This window comes from Hyla sarda, unplaced genomic scaffold, assembly GCF_029499605.1.
Source record: "Hyla sarda isolate aHylSar1 unplaced genomic scaffold, aHylSar1.hap1 scaffold_445, whole genome shotgun sequence".
Classification (NCBI taxonomy): Eukaryota; Metazoa; Chordata; class Amphibia; order Anura; family Hylidae; genus Hyla; species Hyla sarda.
Window position 1 is genome coordinate 244,685 of NW_026610458.1, and position 15,127 is coordinate 259,811.

At 46.4% G+C, this 15,127-nt stretch overlaps 7 non-coding genes across 7 annotated transcripts; all 7 read right to left on the reverse strand.

The window, feature by feature from the left end:
* Positions 1 to 360: 360 nt before the first annotated feature.
* On the reverse strand, positions 361 to 551 carry LOC130334813 (U2 spliceosomal RNA). Its single transcript, XR_008876556.1, has one exon. It is a non-coding gene; the product is annotated as a U2 spliceosomal RNA (small nuclear RNA).
* Positions 552 to 2,637: 2,086 nt separating this feature from the next.
* Positions 2,638 to 2,828, reverse strand: LOC130334814 (U2 spliceosomal RNA). Its single transcript, XR_008876557.1, has one exon. It is a non-coding gene; the product is annotated as a U2 spliceosomal RNA (small nuclear RNA).
* A 2,087-nt stretch (positions 2,829 to 4,915) lies between these two features.
* LOC130334816 (U2 spliceosomal RNA) lies at positions 4,916 to 5,106 on the reverse strand. The gene has a single exon (XR_008876558.1). It is a non-coding gene; the product is annotated as a U2 spliceosomal RNA (small nuclear RNA).
* A 2,100-nt stretch (positions 5,107 to 7,206) lies between these two features.
* LOC130334818 (U2 spliceosomal RNA) lies at positions 7,207 to 7,397 on the reverse strand. The gene has a single exon (XR_008876560.1). It is a non-coding gene; the product is annotated as a U2 spliceosomal RNA (small nuclear RNA).
* Positions 7,398 to 9,487: 2,090 nt separating this feature from the next.
* On the reverse strand, positions 9,488 to 9,678 carry LOC130334819 (U2 spliceosomal RNA). Its single transcript, XR_008876561.1, has one exon. It is a non-coding gene; the product is annotated as a U2 spliceosomal RNA (small nuclear RNA).
* Positions 9,679 to 11,769: 2,091 nt separating this feature from the next.
* Positions 11,770 to 11,960, reverse strand: LOC130334820 (U2 spliceosomal RNA). The gene has a single exon (XR_008876562.1). It is a non-coding gene; the product is annotated as a U2 spliceosomal RNA (small nuclear RNA).
* A 2,083-nt stretch (positions 11,961 to 14,043) lies between these two features.
* Positions 14,044 to 14,234, reverse strand: LOC130334821 (U2 spliceosomal RNA). Its single transcript, XR_008876563.1, has one exon. It is a non-coding gene; the product is annotated as a U2 spliceosomal RNA (small nuclear RNA).
* Positions 14,235 to 15,127: the final 893 nt, after the last annotated feature.

Here is a 15,127-nt window from a genome sequence, read left to right on the forward strand (position 1 = left end):
GGGATGAGATTTTATATTTCTTCATAAGCATTAATCTTATTTTGTCAATTAGGAACATTCAGCACCCACCCGCTATCAAGGCAGCTGCCTATCATGTCATGCCCTACCTGCACAGGTGTGCTGGCTACTCAAATGATCCAATTAAGGAGGCCATTTAGTCAGCAGCAGCAGAAGTCCTGTGCCTGGACGCTCCAACAGGGGCCAGACACAAGCAGAAGCAGAAGCAGCAGAAGCAGCAGCAGCAGCACCACCTTTTGTTTTTTGGCTGCAGCAGCAGCAAGGCCCACAGGGCTGGCTAGCTGGCTAGCCAGCAAGCAGGTAGCAATGAAAGTAGGAATCTTTCTTTTTAACCCTGTAAGGGGGTGGTGCACTGTACCCGAAGATACTGCCATATCGGGTCAATGCATAGGGCGACGGAAGCAAGCTTCGAAATCGGCCCCCGTTCTCAAAAATCCATTTAATATATGGTCCCCAGATAGGGGACGTATCAGATATTAAACTGATAAGAACAGATACTACACTTGATCTTAGCCAAAAGGCCGAGAAGCGATAACCGTGAAAGGGGCGGGCCCAACAAGGTCCCCTTCATGGGCACTATCACTGCTTGCTGTCAGGGAGGCTGCCAGACAATTTTCCATGCACACTCTGGGCTGGGGGGCAGTCAACCACCAGTACACACAGCAGAACCTAAACCCATACCATTATTGCTAAGCAGCAAGACAGGGGCCCATTGCACTCCCACGGGGCCTTTTTAAATGCAATCCATAACCCGGATTTGCCAGGAACCCTTCTTACTCCTCCTACTTGCATGTGACACTGGGCTTAGGATCTGCATAGGAAACACACACACAAGCACACACCTACCTTTGTTGCCTGCAGATGCCTCCTTGGCTGTCCCCAAACGGTATCAAACCAACACCCACGGGAAGCTGTAAGCATAGAGGACATGCCTGCACCCCATTGGACTTACCTGTGTGGGTTAAATCCGGGTTATTTGACAACCTATGGCGGTGATGGTTCTGCTCAGGCAGAGCAGTGCTGATGCTCCTCATAAAGCTGTCGCTGCTGTGAAGGTTCTAGGTGACATCACAAATCCCTATGGTTACATACACAACAAAGCTGGGTTGTTGTTGTTTACACTCTGCAAGGCCTGTGGAAGTGAGTGACATCATAGCACTGTAGTTCTGAGGGTTCAAGATGGATGCAACAATCTCCTGTTGCTTCTATGAAGGCCGTAATAGACGACATCACCAAACAGCTCCATAGTCACATACACAGCAAAGGAGAGATGTTGTTTACACCTAGTGATGTCAGTGGTATTGAGTGACATCACAGCACAGTGCTAAGGCTCCTGGGCCTGGACACAGCAGCGGCTGCAATATCTCAACGGAGAATACGTTTATATCTATGTGTGTGTGTGCGCATATATATATATATATATATATATATATATATATATATTTCTCCGCCGAAATCACTTTTAAACCCATTTCCACCTTTTTTTCCCTTCTCTTCCTCTTACTTTTTTTTCACGTTTTTTTACGTTTTTCTCCTTTTCGCCTCTTTTCTGGGCGTATTATTCTTCTTTTTCTTCTTTTTTTTCGTCTAATGCATACCCCATCAGTGCAGCAATGCTTATTCAATACCGCCAGCAGATGGAGACACTGGGGGATAATTTTCTAAGGATTTATACTGATTTTTCCTGTCTGAATTTGTCGCACAGAAAGTTGCAGGCCAAATATGTGTGACATTTCTGCGACTTTAGCTTCTAGAGCATTTTTACAACATTATACATAGGTGCTGAATACATAAAAAGCGACTGTTCAGCGACAGACAAGTCGCATCGGCTGAAAGTAGGCCAGAATGTCAGTCCATGTTGGAGCAGGTTTAGATACAGTCTAAAGCATAGATCTCAAAGTCTGTGCACAGAATTTAGCAAGGGCCTCGCACCTTCTGATGCATCAGGTAGGTGCACAATAGCATAGCCTAACCCTCTGTACTTTGGTCTATATTGATGCGGGACATAGACAGCCAGCTGATGACCAATCCATTAGTGCAATGGATGGCTGGAAGCATTTGTCTTTGCCTTTGCAATACCACAGAAGCAATGCATGGTCAATGTACAGCAATGACACACCTGTGTGAACAGCCAGGAGACCCCCCCCCCCCCCCCCATGTTATGTTACATAGTTACATAGTTAGTACGGTCGAAAAAAGACATATGTCCATCAAGTTCAACCAGGGAATTAAGGGGTAGGGGTGTGGCACGATATTGGGGAAGGGATGAGATTTTATATTTCTTCATAAGCATTAATCTTATTTTGTCAATTAGGAACATTCAGCACCCACCCGCTATCAAGGCAGCTGCCTATCATGTCATGCCCTACCTGCACAGGTGTGCTGGCTACTCAAATGATCCAATTAAGGAGGCCATTTAGTCAGCAGCAGCAGAAGTCCTGTGCCTGGACGCTCCAACAGGGGCCAGACACAAGCAGAAGCAGAAGCAGCAGAAGCAGCAGCAGCACCACCTTTTGTTTTTTGGCTGCAGCAGCAGCAAGGCCCACAGGGCTGGCTAGCTGGCTAGCCAGCAAGCAGGTAGCAATGAAAGTAGGAATCTTTCTTTTTAACCCTGTAAGGGGGTGGTGCACTGTACCCGAAGATACTGCCATATCGGGTCAATGCATAGGGCGACGGAAGCAAGCTTCGAAATCGGCCCCCGTTCTCAAAAATCCATTTAATATATGGTCCCCAGATAGGGGACGTATCAGATATTAAACTGATAAGAACAGATACTACACTTGATCTTAGCCAAAAGGCCGAGAAGCGATAACCGTGAAAGGGGCGGGCCCAACAAGGTCCCCTTCATGGGCACTATCACTGCTTGCTGTCAGGGAGGCTGCCAGACAATTTTCCATGCACACTCTGGGCTGGGGGGCAGTCAACCACCAGTACACACAGCAGAACCTAAACCCATACCATTATTGCTAAGCAGCAAGACAGGGGCCCATTGCACTCCCACGGGGCCTTTTTAAATGCAATCCATAACCCGGATTTGCCAGGAACCCTTCTTACTCCTCCTACTTGCATGTGACACTGGGCTTAGGATCTGCATAGGAAACACACACACAAGCACACACCTACCTTTGTTGCCTGCAGATGCCTCCTTGGCTGTCCCCAAACGGTATCAAACCAACACCCACGGGAAGCTGTAAGCATAGAGGACATGCCTGCACCCCATTGGACTTACCTGTGTGGGTTAAATCCGGGTTATTTGACAACCTATGGCGGTGATGGTTCTGCTCAGGCAGAGCAGTGCTGATGCTCCTCATAAAGCTGTCGCTGCTGTGAAGGTTCTAGGTGACATCACAAATCCCTATGGTTACATACACAACAAAGCTGGGTTGTTGTTGTTTACACTCTGCAAGGCCTGTGGAAGTGAGTGACATCATAGCACTGTAGTTCTGAGGGTTCAAGATGGATGCAACAATCTCCTGTTGCTTCTATGAAGGCCGTAATAGACGACATCACCAAACAGCTCCATAGTCACATACACAGCAAAGGAGAGATGTTGTTTACACCTAGTGATGTCAGTGGTATTGAGTGACATCACAGCACAGTGCTAAGGCTCCTGGGCCTGGACACAGCAGCGGCTGCAATATCTCAACGGAGAATACGTTTATATCTATGTGTGTGTGTGCGCATATATATATATATATATATATATATATATATATATATATATATATTTCTCCGCCGAAATCACTTTTAAACCCATTTCCACCTTTTTTTCCCTTCTCTTCCTCTTACTTTTTTTTCACGTTTTTTTACGTTTTTCTCCTTTTCGCCTCTTTTCTGGGCGTATTATTCTTCTTTTTCTTCTTTTTTTTCGTCTAATGCATACCCCATCAGTGCAGCAATGCTTATTCAATACCGCCAGCAGATGGAGACACTGGGGGATAATTTTCTAAGGATTTATACTGATTTTTCCTGTCTGAATTTGTCGCACAGAAAGTTGCAGGCCAAATATGTGTGACATTTCTGCGACTTTAGCTTCTAGAGCATTTTTACAACATTATACATAGGTGCTGAATACATAAAAAGCGACTGTTCAGCGACAGACAAGTCGCATCGGCTGAAAGTAGGCCAGAATGTCAGTCCATGTTGGAGCAGGTTTAGATACAGTCTAAAGCATAGATCTCAAAGTCTGTGCACAGAATTTAGCAAGGGCCTCGCACCTTCTGATGCATCAGGTAGGTGCACAATAGCATAGCCTAACCCTCTGTACTTTGGTGTATATTGATGCGGGACATAGACAGCCAGCTGATGACCAATCCATTAGTGCAATGGATGGCTGGAAGCATTTGTCTTTGCCTTTGCAATACCACAGAAGCAATGCATGGTCAATGTACAGCAATGACACACCTGTGTGAACAGCCAGGAGACCCCCCCCCCATGTTATGTTACATAGTTACATAGTTAGTACGGTCGAAAAAAGACATATGTCCATCAAGTTCAACCAGGGAATTAAGGGGTAGGGGTGTGGCGCGATATTGGGGAAGGGATGAGATTTTATATTTCTTCATAAGCATTAATCTTATTTTGTCAATTAGGAACATTCAGCACCCACCCGCTATCAAGGCAGCTGCCTATCATGTCATGCCCTACCTGCACAGGTGTGCTGGCTACTCAAATGATCCAATTAAGGAGGCCATTTAGTCAGCAGCAGCAGAAGTCCTGTGCCTGGACGCTCCAACAGGGGCCAGACACAAGCAGAAGCAGAAGCAGCAGAAGCAGCAGCAGCACCACCTTTTGTTTTTTGGCTGCAGCAGCAGCAAGGCCCACAGGGCTGGCTAGCTGGCTAGCCAGCAAGCAGGTAGCAATGAAAGTAGGAATCTTTCTTTTTAACCCTGTAAGGGGGTGGTGCACTGTACCCGAAGATACTGCCATATCGGGTCAATGCATAGGGCGACGGAAGCAAGCTTCGAAATCGGCCCCCGTTCTCAAAAATCCATTTAATATATGGTCCCCAGATAGGGGACGTATCAGATATTAAACTGATAAGAACAGATACTACACTTGATCTTAGCCAAAAGGCCGAGAAGCGATAACCGTGAAAGGGGCGGGCCCAACAAGGTCCCCTTCATGGGCACTATCACTGCTTGCTGTCAGGGAGGCTGCCAGACAATTTTCCATGCACACTCTGGGCTGGGGGGCAGTCAACCACCAGTACACACAGCAGAACCTAAACCCATACCATTATTGCTAAGCAGCAAGACAGGGGCCCATTGCACTCCCACGGGGCCTTTTTAAATGCAATCCATAACCCGGATTTGCCAGGAACCCTTCTTACTCCTCCTACTTGCATGTGACACTGGGCTTAGGATCTGCATAGGAAACACACACACAAGCACACACCTACCTTTGTTGCCTGCAGATGCCTCCTTGGCTGTCCCCAAACGGTATCAAACCAACACCCACGGGAAGCTGTAAGCATAGAGGACATGCCTGCACCCCATTGGACTTACCTGTGTGGGTTAAATCCGGGTTATTTGACAACCTATGGCGGTGATGGTTCTGCTCAGGCAGAGCAGTGCTGATGCTCCTCATAAAGCTGTCGCTGCTGTGAAGGTTCTAGGTGACATCACAAATCCCTATGGTTACATACACAACAAAGCTGGGTTGTTGTTGTTTACACTCTGCAAGGCCTGTGGAAGTGAGTGACATCATAGCACTGTAGTTCTGAGGGTTCAAGATGGATGCAACAATCTCCTGTTGCTTCTATGAAGGCCGTAATAGACGACATCACCAAACAGCTCCATAGTCACATACACAGCAAAGGAGAGATGTTGTTTACACCTAGTGATGTCAGTGGTATTGAGTGACATCACAGCACAGTGCTAAGGCTCCTGGGCCTGGACACAGCAGCGGCTGCAATATCTCAACGGAGAATACGTTTATATCTATGTGTGTGTGTGCGCATATATATATATATATATATATATATATATATATATATATATATATATTTCTCCGCCGAAATCACTTTTAAACCCATTTCCACCTTTTTTTCCCTTCTCTTCCTCTTACTTTTTTTTCACGTTTTTTTACGTTTTTCTCCTTTTCGCCTCTTTTCTGGGCGTATTATTCTTCTTTTTCTTCTTTTTTTTCGTCTAATGCATACCCCATCAGTGCAGCAATGCTTATTCAATACCGCCAGCAGATGGAGACACTGGGGGATAATTTTCTAAGGATTTATACTGATTTTTCCTGTCTGAATTTGTCGCACAGAAAGTTGCAGGCCAAATATGTGTGACATTTCTGCGACTTTAGCTTCTAGAGCATTTTTACAACATTATACATAGGTGCTGAATACATAAAAAGCGACTGTTCAGCGACAGACAAGTCGCATCGGCTGAAAGTAGGCCAGAATGTCAGTCCATGTTGGAGCAGGTTTAGATACAGTCTAAAGCATAGATCTCAAAGTCTGTGCACAGAATTTAGCAAGGGCCTCGCACCTTCTGATGCATCAGGTAGGTGCACAATAGCATAGCCTAACCCTCTGTACTTTGGTCTATATTGATGCGGGACATAGACAGCCAGCTGATGACCAATCCATTAGTGCAATGGATGGCTGGAAGCATTTGTCTTTGCCTTTGCAATACCACAGAAGCAATGCATGGTCAATGTACAGCAATGACACACCTGTGTGAACAGCCAGGAGACCCCCCCCCCCCCCCCCCATGTTATGTTACATAGTTACATAGTTAGTACGGTCGAAAAAAGACATATGTCCATCAAGTTCAACCAGGGAATTAAGGGGTAGGGGTGTGGCGCGATATTGGGGAAGGGATGAGATTTTATATTTCTTCATAAGCATTAATCTTATTTTGTCAATTAGGAACATTCAGCACCCACCCGCTATCAAGGCAGCTGCCTATCATGTCATGCCCTACCTGCACAGGTGTGCTGGCTACTCAAATGATCCAATTAAGGAGGCCATTTAGTCAGCAGCAGCAGAAGTCCTGTGCCTGGACGCTCCAACAGGGGCCAGACACAAGCAGAAGCAGAAGCAGCAGAAGCAGCAGCAGCAGCACCACCTTTTGTTTTTTGGCTGCAGCAGCAGCAAGGCCCACAGGGCTGGCTAGCTGGCTAGCCAGCAAGCAGGTAGCAATGAAAGTAGGAATCTTTCTTTTTAACCCTGTAAGGGGGTGGTGCACTGTACCCGAAGATACTGCCATATCGGGTCAATGCATAGGGCGACGGAAGCAAGCTTCGAAATCGGCCCCCGTTCTCAAAAATCCATTTAATATATGGTCCCCAGATAGGGGACGTATCAGATATTAAACTGATAAGAACAGATACTACACTTGATCTTAGCCAAAAGGCCGAGAAGCGATAACCGTGAAAGGGGCGGGCCCAACAAGGTCCCCTTCATGGGCACTATCACTGCTTGCTGTCAGGGAGGCTGCCAGACAATTTTCCATGCACACTCTGGGCTGGGGGGCAGTCAACCACCAGTACACACAGCAGAACCTAAACCCATACCATTATTGCTAAGCAGCAAGACAGGGGCCCATTGCACTCCCACGGGGCCTTTTTAAATGCAATCCATAACCCGGATTTGCCAGGAACCCTTCTTACTCCTCCTACTTGCATGTGACACTGGGCTTAGGATCTGCATAGGAAACACACACACAAGCACACACCTACCTTTGTTGCCTGCAGATGCCTCCTTGGCTGTCCCCAAACGGTATCAAACCAACACCCACGGGAAGCTGTAAGCATAGAGGACATGCCTGCACCCCATTGGACTTACCTGTGTGGGTTAAATCCGGGTTATTTGACAACCTATGGCGGTGATGGTTCTGCTCAGGCAGAGCAGTGCTGATGCTCCTCATAAAGCTGTCGCTGCTGTGAAGGTTCTAGGTGACATCACAAATCCCTATGGTTACATACACAACAAAGCTGGGTTGTTGTTGTTTACACTCTGCAAGGCCTGTGGAAGTGAGTGACATCATAGCACTGTAGTTCTGAGGGTTCAAGATGGATGCAACAATCTCCTGTTGCTTCTATGAAGGCCGTAATAGACGACATCACCAAACAGCTCCATAGTCACATACACAGCAAAGGAGAGATGTTGTTTACACCTAGTGATGTCAGTGGTATTGAGTGACATCACAGCACAGTGCTAAGGCTCCTGGGCCTGGACACAGCAGCGGCTGCAATATCTCAACGGAGAATACGTTTATATCTATGTGTGTGTGTGCGCACATATATATATATATATATATATATATATATATATATATATATATATTTCTCCGCCGAAATCACTTTTAAACCCATTTCCACCTTTTTTTCCCTTCTCTTCCTCTTACTTTTTTTTCACGTTTTTTTACGTTTTTCTCCTTTTCGCCTCTTTTCTGGGCGTATTATTCTTCTTTTTCTTCTTTTTTTTCGTCTAATGCATACCCCATCAGTGCAGCAATGCTTATTCAATACCGCCAGCAGATGGAGACACTGGGGGATAATTTTCTAAGGATTTATACTGATTTTTCCTGTCTGAATTTGTCGCACAGAAAGTTGCAGGCCAAATATGTGTGACATTTCTGCGACTTTAGCTTCTAGAGCATTTTTACAACATTATACATAGGTGCTGAATACATAAAAAGCGACTGTTCAGCGACAGACAAGTCGCATCGGCTGAAAGTAGGCCAGAATGTCAGTCCATGTTGGAGCAGGTTTAGATACAGTCTAAAGCATAGATCTCAAAGTCTGTGCACAGAATTTAGCAAGGGCCTCGCACCTTCTGATGCATCAGGTAGGTGCACAATAGCATAGCCTAACCCTCTGTACTTTGGTCTATATTGATGCGGGACATAGACAGCCAGCTGATGACCAATCCATTAGTGCAATGGATGGCTGGAAGCATTTGTCTTTGCCTTTGCAATACCACAGAAGCAATGCATGGTCAATGTACAGCAATGACACACCTGTGTGAACAGCCAGGAGACCCCCCCCCCCATGTTATGTTACATAGTTACATAGTTAGTACGGTCGAAAAAAGACATATGTCCATCAAGTTCAACCAGGGAATTAAGGGGTAGGGGTGTGGCGCGATATTGGGGAAGGGATGAGATTTTATATTTCTTCATAAGCATTAATCTTATTTTGTCAATTAGGAACATTCAGCACCCACCCGCTATCAAGGCAGCTGCCTATCATGTCATGCCCTACCTGCACAGGTGTGCTGGCTACTCAAATGATCCAATTAAGGAGGCCATTTAGTCAGCAGCAGCAGAAGTCCTGTGCCTGGACGCTCCAACAGGGGCCAGACACAAGCAGAAGCAGAAGCAGCAGAAGCAGCAGCAGCACCACCTTTTGTTTTTTGGCTGCAGCAGCAGCAAGGCCCACAGGGCTGGCTAGCTGGCTAGCCAGCAAGCAGGTAGCAATGAAAGTAGGAATCTTTCTTTTTAACCCTGTAAGGGGGTGGTGCACTGTACCCGAAGATACTGCCATATCGGGTCAATGCATAGGGCGACGGAAGCAAGCTTCGAAATCGGCCCCCGTTCTCAAAAATCCATTTAATATATGGTCCCCAGATAGGGGACGTATCAGATATTAAACTGATAAGAACAGATACTACACTTGATCTTAGCCAAAAGGCCGAGAAGCGATAACCGTGAAAGGGGCGGGCCCAACAAGGTCCCCTTCATGGGCACTATCACTGCTTGCTGTCAGGGAGGCTGCCAGACAATTTTCCATGCACACTCTGGGCTGGGGGGCAGTCAACCACCAGTACACACAGCAGAACCTAAACCCATACCATTATTGCTAAGCAGCAAGACAGGGGCCCATTGCACTCCCACGGGGCCTTTTTAAATGCAATCCATAACCCGGATTTGCCAGGAACCCTTCTTACTCCTCCTACTTGCATGTGACACTGGGCTTAGGATCTGCATAGGAAACACACACACAAGCACACACCTACCTTTGTTGCCTGCAGATGCCTCCTTGGCTGTCCCCAAACGGTATCAAACCAACACCCACGGGAAGCTGTAAGCATAGAGGACATGCCTGCACCCCATTGGACTTACCTGTGTGGGTTAAATCCGGGTTATTTGACAACCTATGGCGGTGATGGTTCTGCTCAGGCAGAGCAGTGCTGATGCTCCTCATAAAGCTGTCGCTGCTGTGAAGGTTCTAGGTGACATCACAAATCCCTTTGGTTACATACACAACAAAGCTGGGTTGTTGTTGTTTACACTCTGCAAGGCCTGTGGAAGTGAGTGACATCATAGCACTGTAGTTCTGAGGGTTCAAGATGGATGCAACAATCTCCTGTTGCTTCTATGAAGGCCGTAATAGACGACATCACCAAACAGCTCCATAGTCACATACACAGCAAAGGAGAGATGTTGTTTACACCTAGTGATGTCAGTGGTATTGAGTGACATCACAGCACAGTGCTAAGGCTCCTGGGCCTGGACACAGCAGCGGCTGCAATATCTCAACGGAGAATACGTTTATATCTATGTGTGTGTGTGCGCATATATATATATATATATATATATATATATATATATATATATATTTCTCCGCCGAAATCACTTTTAAACCCATTTCCACCTTTTTTTCCCTTCTCTTCCTCTTACTTTTTTTTCAAGTTTTTTTACGTTTTTCTCCTTTTCGCCTCTTTTCTGGGCGTATTATTCTTCTTTTTCTTCTTTTTTTTCGTCTAATGCATACCCCATCAGTGCAGCAATGCTTATTCAATACCGCCAGCAGATGGAGACACTGGGGGATAATTTTCTAAGGATTTATACTGATTTTTCCTGTCTGAATTTGTCGCACAGAAAGTTGCAGGCCAAATATGTGTGACATTTCTGCGACTTTAGCTTCTAGAGCATTTTTACAACATTATACATAGGTGCTGAATACATAAAAAGCGACTGTTCAGCGACAGACAAGTCGCATCGGCTGAAAGTAGGCCAGAATGTCAGTCCATGTTGGAGCAGGTTTAGATACAGTCTAAAGCATAGATCTCAAAGTCTGTGCACAGAATTTAGCAAGGGCCTCGCACCTTCTGATGCATCAGGTAGGTGCACAATAGCATAGCCTAACCCTCTGTACTTTGGTCTATATTGATGCGGGACATAGACAGCCAGCTGATGACCAATCCATTAGTGCAATGGATGGCTGGAAGCATTTGTCTTTGCCTTTGCAATACCACAGAAGCAATGCATGGTCAATGTACAGCAATGACACACCTGTGTGAACAGCCAGGAGACCCCCCCCCCCCCATGTTATGTTACATAGTTACATAGTTAGTACGGTCGAAAAAAGACATATGTCCATCACGTTCAACCAGGGAATTAAGGGGTAGGGGTGTGGCGCGATATTGGGGAAGGGATGAGATTTTATATTTCTTCATAAGCATTAATCTTATTTTGTCAATTAGGAACATTCAGCACCCACCCGCTATCAAGGCAGCTGCCTATCATGTCATGCCCTACCTGCACAGGTGTGCTGGCTACTCAAATGATCCAATTAAGGAGGCCATTTAGTCAGCAGCAGCAGAAGTCCTGTGCCTGGACGCTCCAACAGGGGCCAGACACAAGCAGAAGCAGAAGCAGCAGAAGCAGCAGCAGCAGCACCACCTTTTGTTTTTTGGCTGCAGCAGCAGCAAGGCCCACAGGGCTGGCTAGCTGGCTAGCCAGCAAGCAGGTAGCAATGAAAGTAGGAATCTTTCTTTTTAACCCTGTAAGGGGGTGGTGCACTGTACCCGAAGATACTGCCATATCGGGTCAATGCATAGGGCGACGGAAGCAAGCTTCGAAATCGGCCCCCGTTCTCAAAAATCCATTTAATATATGGTCCCCAGATAGGGGACGTATCAGATATTAAACTGATAAGAACAGATACTACACTTGATCTTAGCCAAAAGGCCGAGAAGCGATAACCGTGAAAGGGGCGGGCCCAACAAGGTCCCCTTCATGGGCACTATCACTGCTTGCTGTCAGGGAGGCTGCCAGACAATTTTCCATGCACACTCTGGGCTGGGGGGCAGTCAACCACCAGTACACACAGCAGAACCTAAACCCATACCATTATTGCTAAGCAGCAAGACAGGGGCCCATTGCACTCCCACGGGGCCTTTTTAAATGCAATCCATAACCCGGATTTGCCAGGAACCCTTCTTACTCCTCCTACTTGCATGTGACACTGGGCTTAGGATCTGCATAGGAAACACACACACAAGCACACACCTACCTTTGTTGCCTGCAGATGCCTCCTTGGCTGTCCCCAAACGGTATCAAACCAACACCCACGGGAAGCTGTAAGCATAGAGGACATGCCTGCACCCCATTGGACTTACCTGTGTGGGTTAAATCCGGGTTATTTGACAACCTATGGCGGTGATGGTTCTGCTCAGGCAGAGCAGTGCTGATGCTCCTCATAAAGCTGTCGCTGCTGTGAAGGTTCTAGGTGACATCACAAATCCCTTTGGTTACATACACAACAAAGCTGGGTTGTTGTTGTTTACACTCTGCAAGGCCTGTGGAAGTGAGTGACATCATAGCACTGTAGTTCTGAGGGTTCAAGATGGATGCAACAATCTCCTGTTGCTTCTATGAAGGCCGTAATAGACGACATCACCAAACAGCTCCATAGTCACATACACAGCAAAGGAGAGATGTTGTTTACACCTAGTGATGTCAGTGGTATTGAGTGACATCACAGCACAGTGCTAAGGCTCCTGGGCCTGGACACAGCAGCGGCTGCAATATCTCAACGGAGAATACGTTTATATCTATGTGTGTGTGTGCGCATATATATATATATATATATATATATATATATATATATATATATTTCTCCGCCGAAATCACTTTTAAACCCATTTCCACCTTTTTTTCCCTTCTCTTCCTCTTACTTTTTTTTCACGTTTTTTTACGTTTTTCTCCTTTTCGCCTCTTTTCTGGGCGTATTATTCTTCTTTTTCTTCTTTTTTTTCGTCTAATGCATACCCCATCAGTGCAGCAATGCTTATTCAATACCGCCAGCAGATGGAGACACTGGGGGATAATTTTCTAAGGATTTATACTGATTTTTCCTGTCTGAATTTGTCGCACAGAAAGTTGCAGGCCAAATATGTGTGACATTTCTGCGACTTTAGCTTCTAGAGCATTTTTACAACATTATACATAGGTGCTGAATACATAAAAAGCGACTGTTCAGCGACAGACAAGTCGCATCGGCTGAAAGTAGGCCAGAATGTCAGTCCATGTTGGAGCAGGTTTAGATACAGTCTAAAGCATAGATCTCAAAGTCTGTGCACAGAATTTAGCAAGGGCCTCGCACCTTCTGATGCATCAGGTAGGTGCACAATAGCATAGCCTAACCCTCTGTACTTTGGTCTATATTGATGCGGGACATAGACAGCCAGCTGATGACCAATCCATTAGTGCAATGGATGGCTGGAAGCATTTGTCTTTGCCTTTGCAATACCACAGAAGCAATGCATGGTCAATGTACAGCAATGACACACCTGTGTGAACAGCCAGGAGACCCCCCCCATGTTATGTTACATAGTTACATAGTTAGTACGGTCGAAAAAAGACATATGTCCATCAAGTTCAACCAGGGAATTAAGGGGTAGGGGTGTGGCGCGATATTGGGGAAGGGATGAGATTTTATATTTCTTCATAAGCATTAATCTTATTTTGTCAATTAGGAACATTCAGCACCCACCCGCTATCAAGGCAGCTGCCTATCATGTCATGCCCTACCTGCACAGGTGTGCTGGCTACTCAAATGATCCAATTAAGGAGGCCATTTAGTCAGCAGCAGCAGAAGTCCTGTGCCTGGACGCTCCAACAGGGGCCAGACACAAGCAGAAGCAGAAGCAGCAGAAGCAGCAGCAGCACCACCTTTTGTTTTTTGGCTGCAGCAGCAGCAAGGCCCACAGGGCTGGCTAGCTGGCTAGCCAGCAAGCAGGTAGCAATGAAAGTAGGAATCTTTCTTTTTAACCCTGTAAGGGGGTGGTGCACTGTACCCGAAGATACTGCCATATCGGGTCAATGCATAGGGCGACGGAAGCAAGCTTCGAAATCGGCCCCCGTTCTCAAAAATCCATTTAATATATGGTCCCCAGATAGGGGACGTATCAGATATTAAACTGATAAGAACAGATACTACACTTGATCTTAGCCAAAAGGCCGAGAAGCGATAACCGTGAAAGGGGCGGGCCCAACAAGGTCCCCTTCATGGGCACTATCACTGCTTGCTGTCAGGGAGGCTGCCAGACAATTTTCCATGCACACTCTGGGCTGGGGGGCAGTCAACCACCAGTACACACAGCAGAACCTAAACCCATACCATTATTGCTAAGCAGCAAGACAGGGGCCCATTGCACTCCCACGGGGCCTTTTTAAATGCAATCCATAACCCGGATTTGCCAGGAACCCTTCTTACTCCTCCTACTTGCATGTGACACTGGGCTTAGGATCTGCATAGGAAACACACACACAAGCACACACCTACCTTTGTTGCCTGCAGATGCCTCCTTGGCTGTCCCCAAACGGTATCAAACCAACACCCACGGGAAGCTGTAAGCATAGAGGACATGCCTGCACCCCATTGGACTTACCTGTGTGGGTTAAATCCGGGTTATTTGACAACCTATGGCGGTGATGGTTCTGCTCAGGCAGAGCAGTGCTGATGCTCCTCATAAAGCTGTCGCTGCTGTGAAGGTTCTAGGTGACATCACAAATCCCTATGGTTACATACACAACAAAGCTGGGTTGTTGTTGTTTACACTCTGCAAGGCCTGTGGAAGTGAGTGACATCATAGCACTGTAGTTCTGAGGGTTCAAGATGGATGCAACAATCTCCTGTTGCTTCTATGAAGGCCGTAATAGACGACATCACCAAACAGCTCCATAGTCACATACACAGCAAAGGAGAGATGTTGTTTACACCTAGTGATGTCAGTGGTATTGAGTGACATCACAGCACAGTGCTAAGGCTCCTGGGCCTGGACACAGCAGCGGCTGCAATATCTCAACGGAGAATACGTTTATATCTATGTGTGTGTGTGCGCATATATATATATATATATATA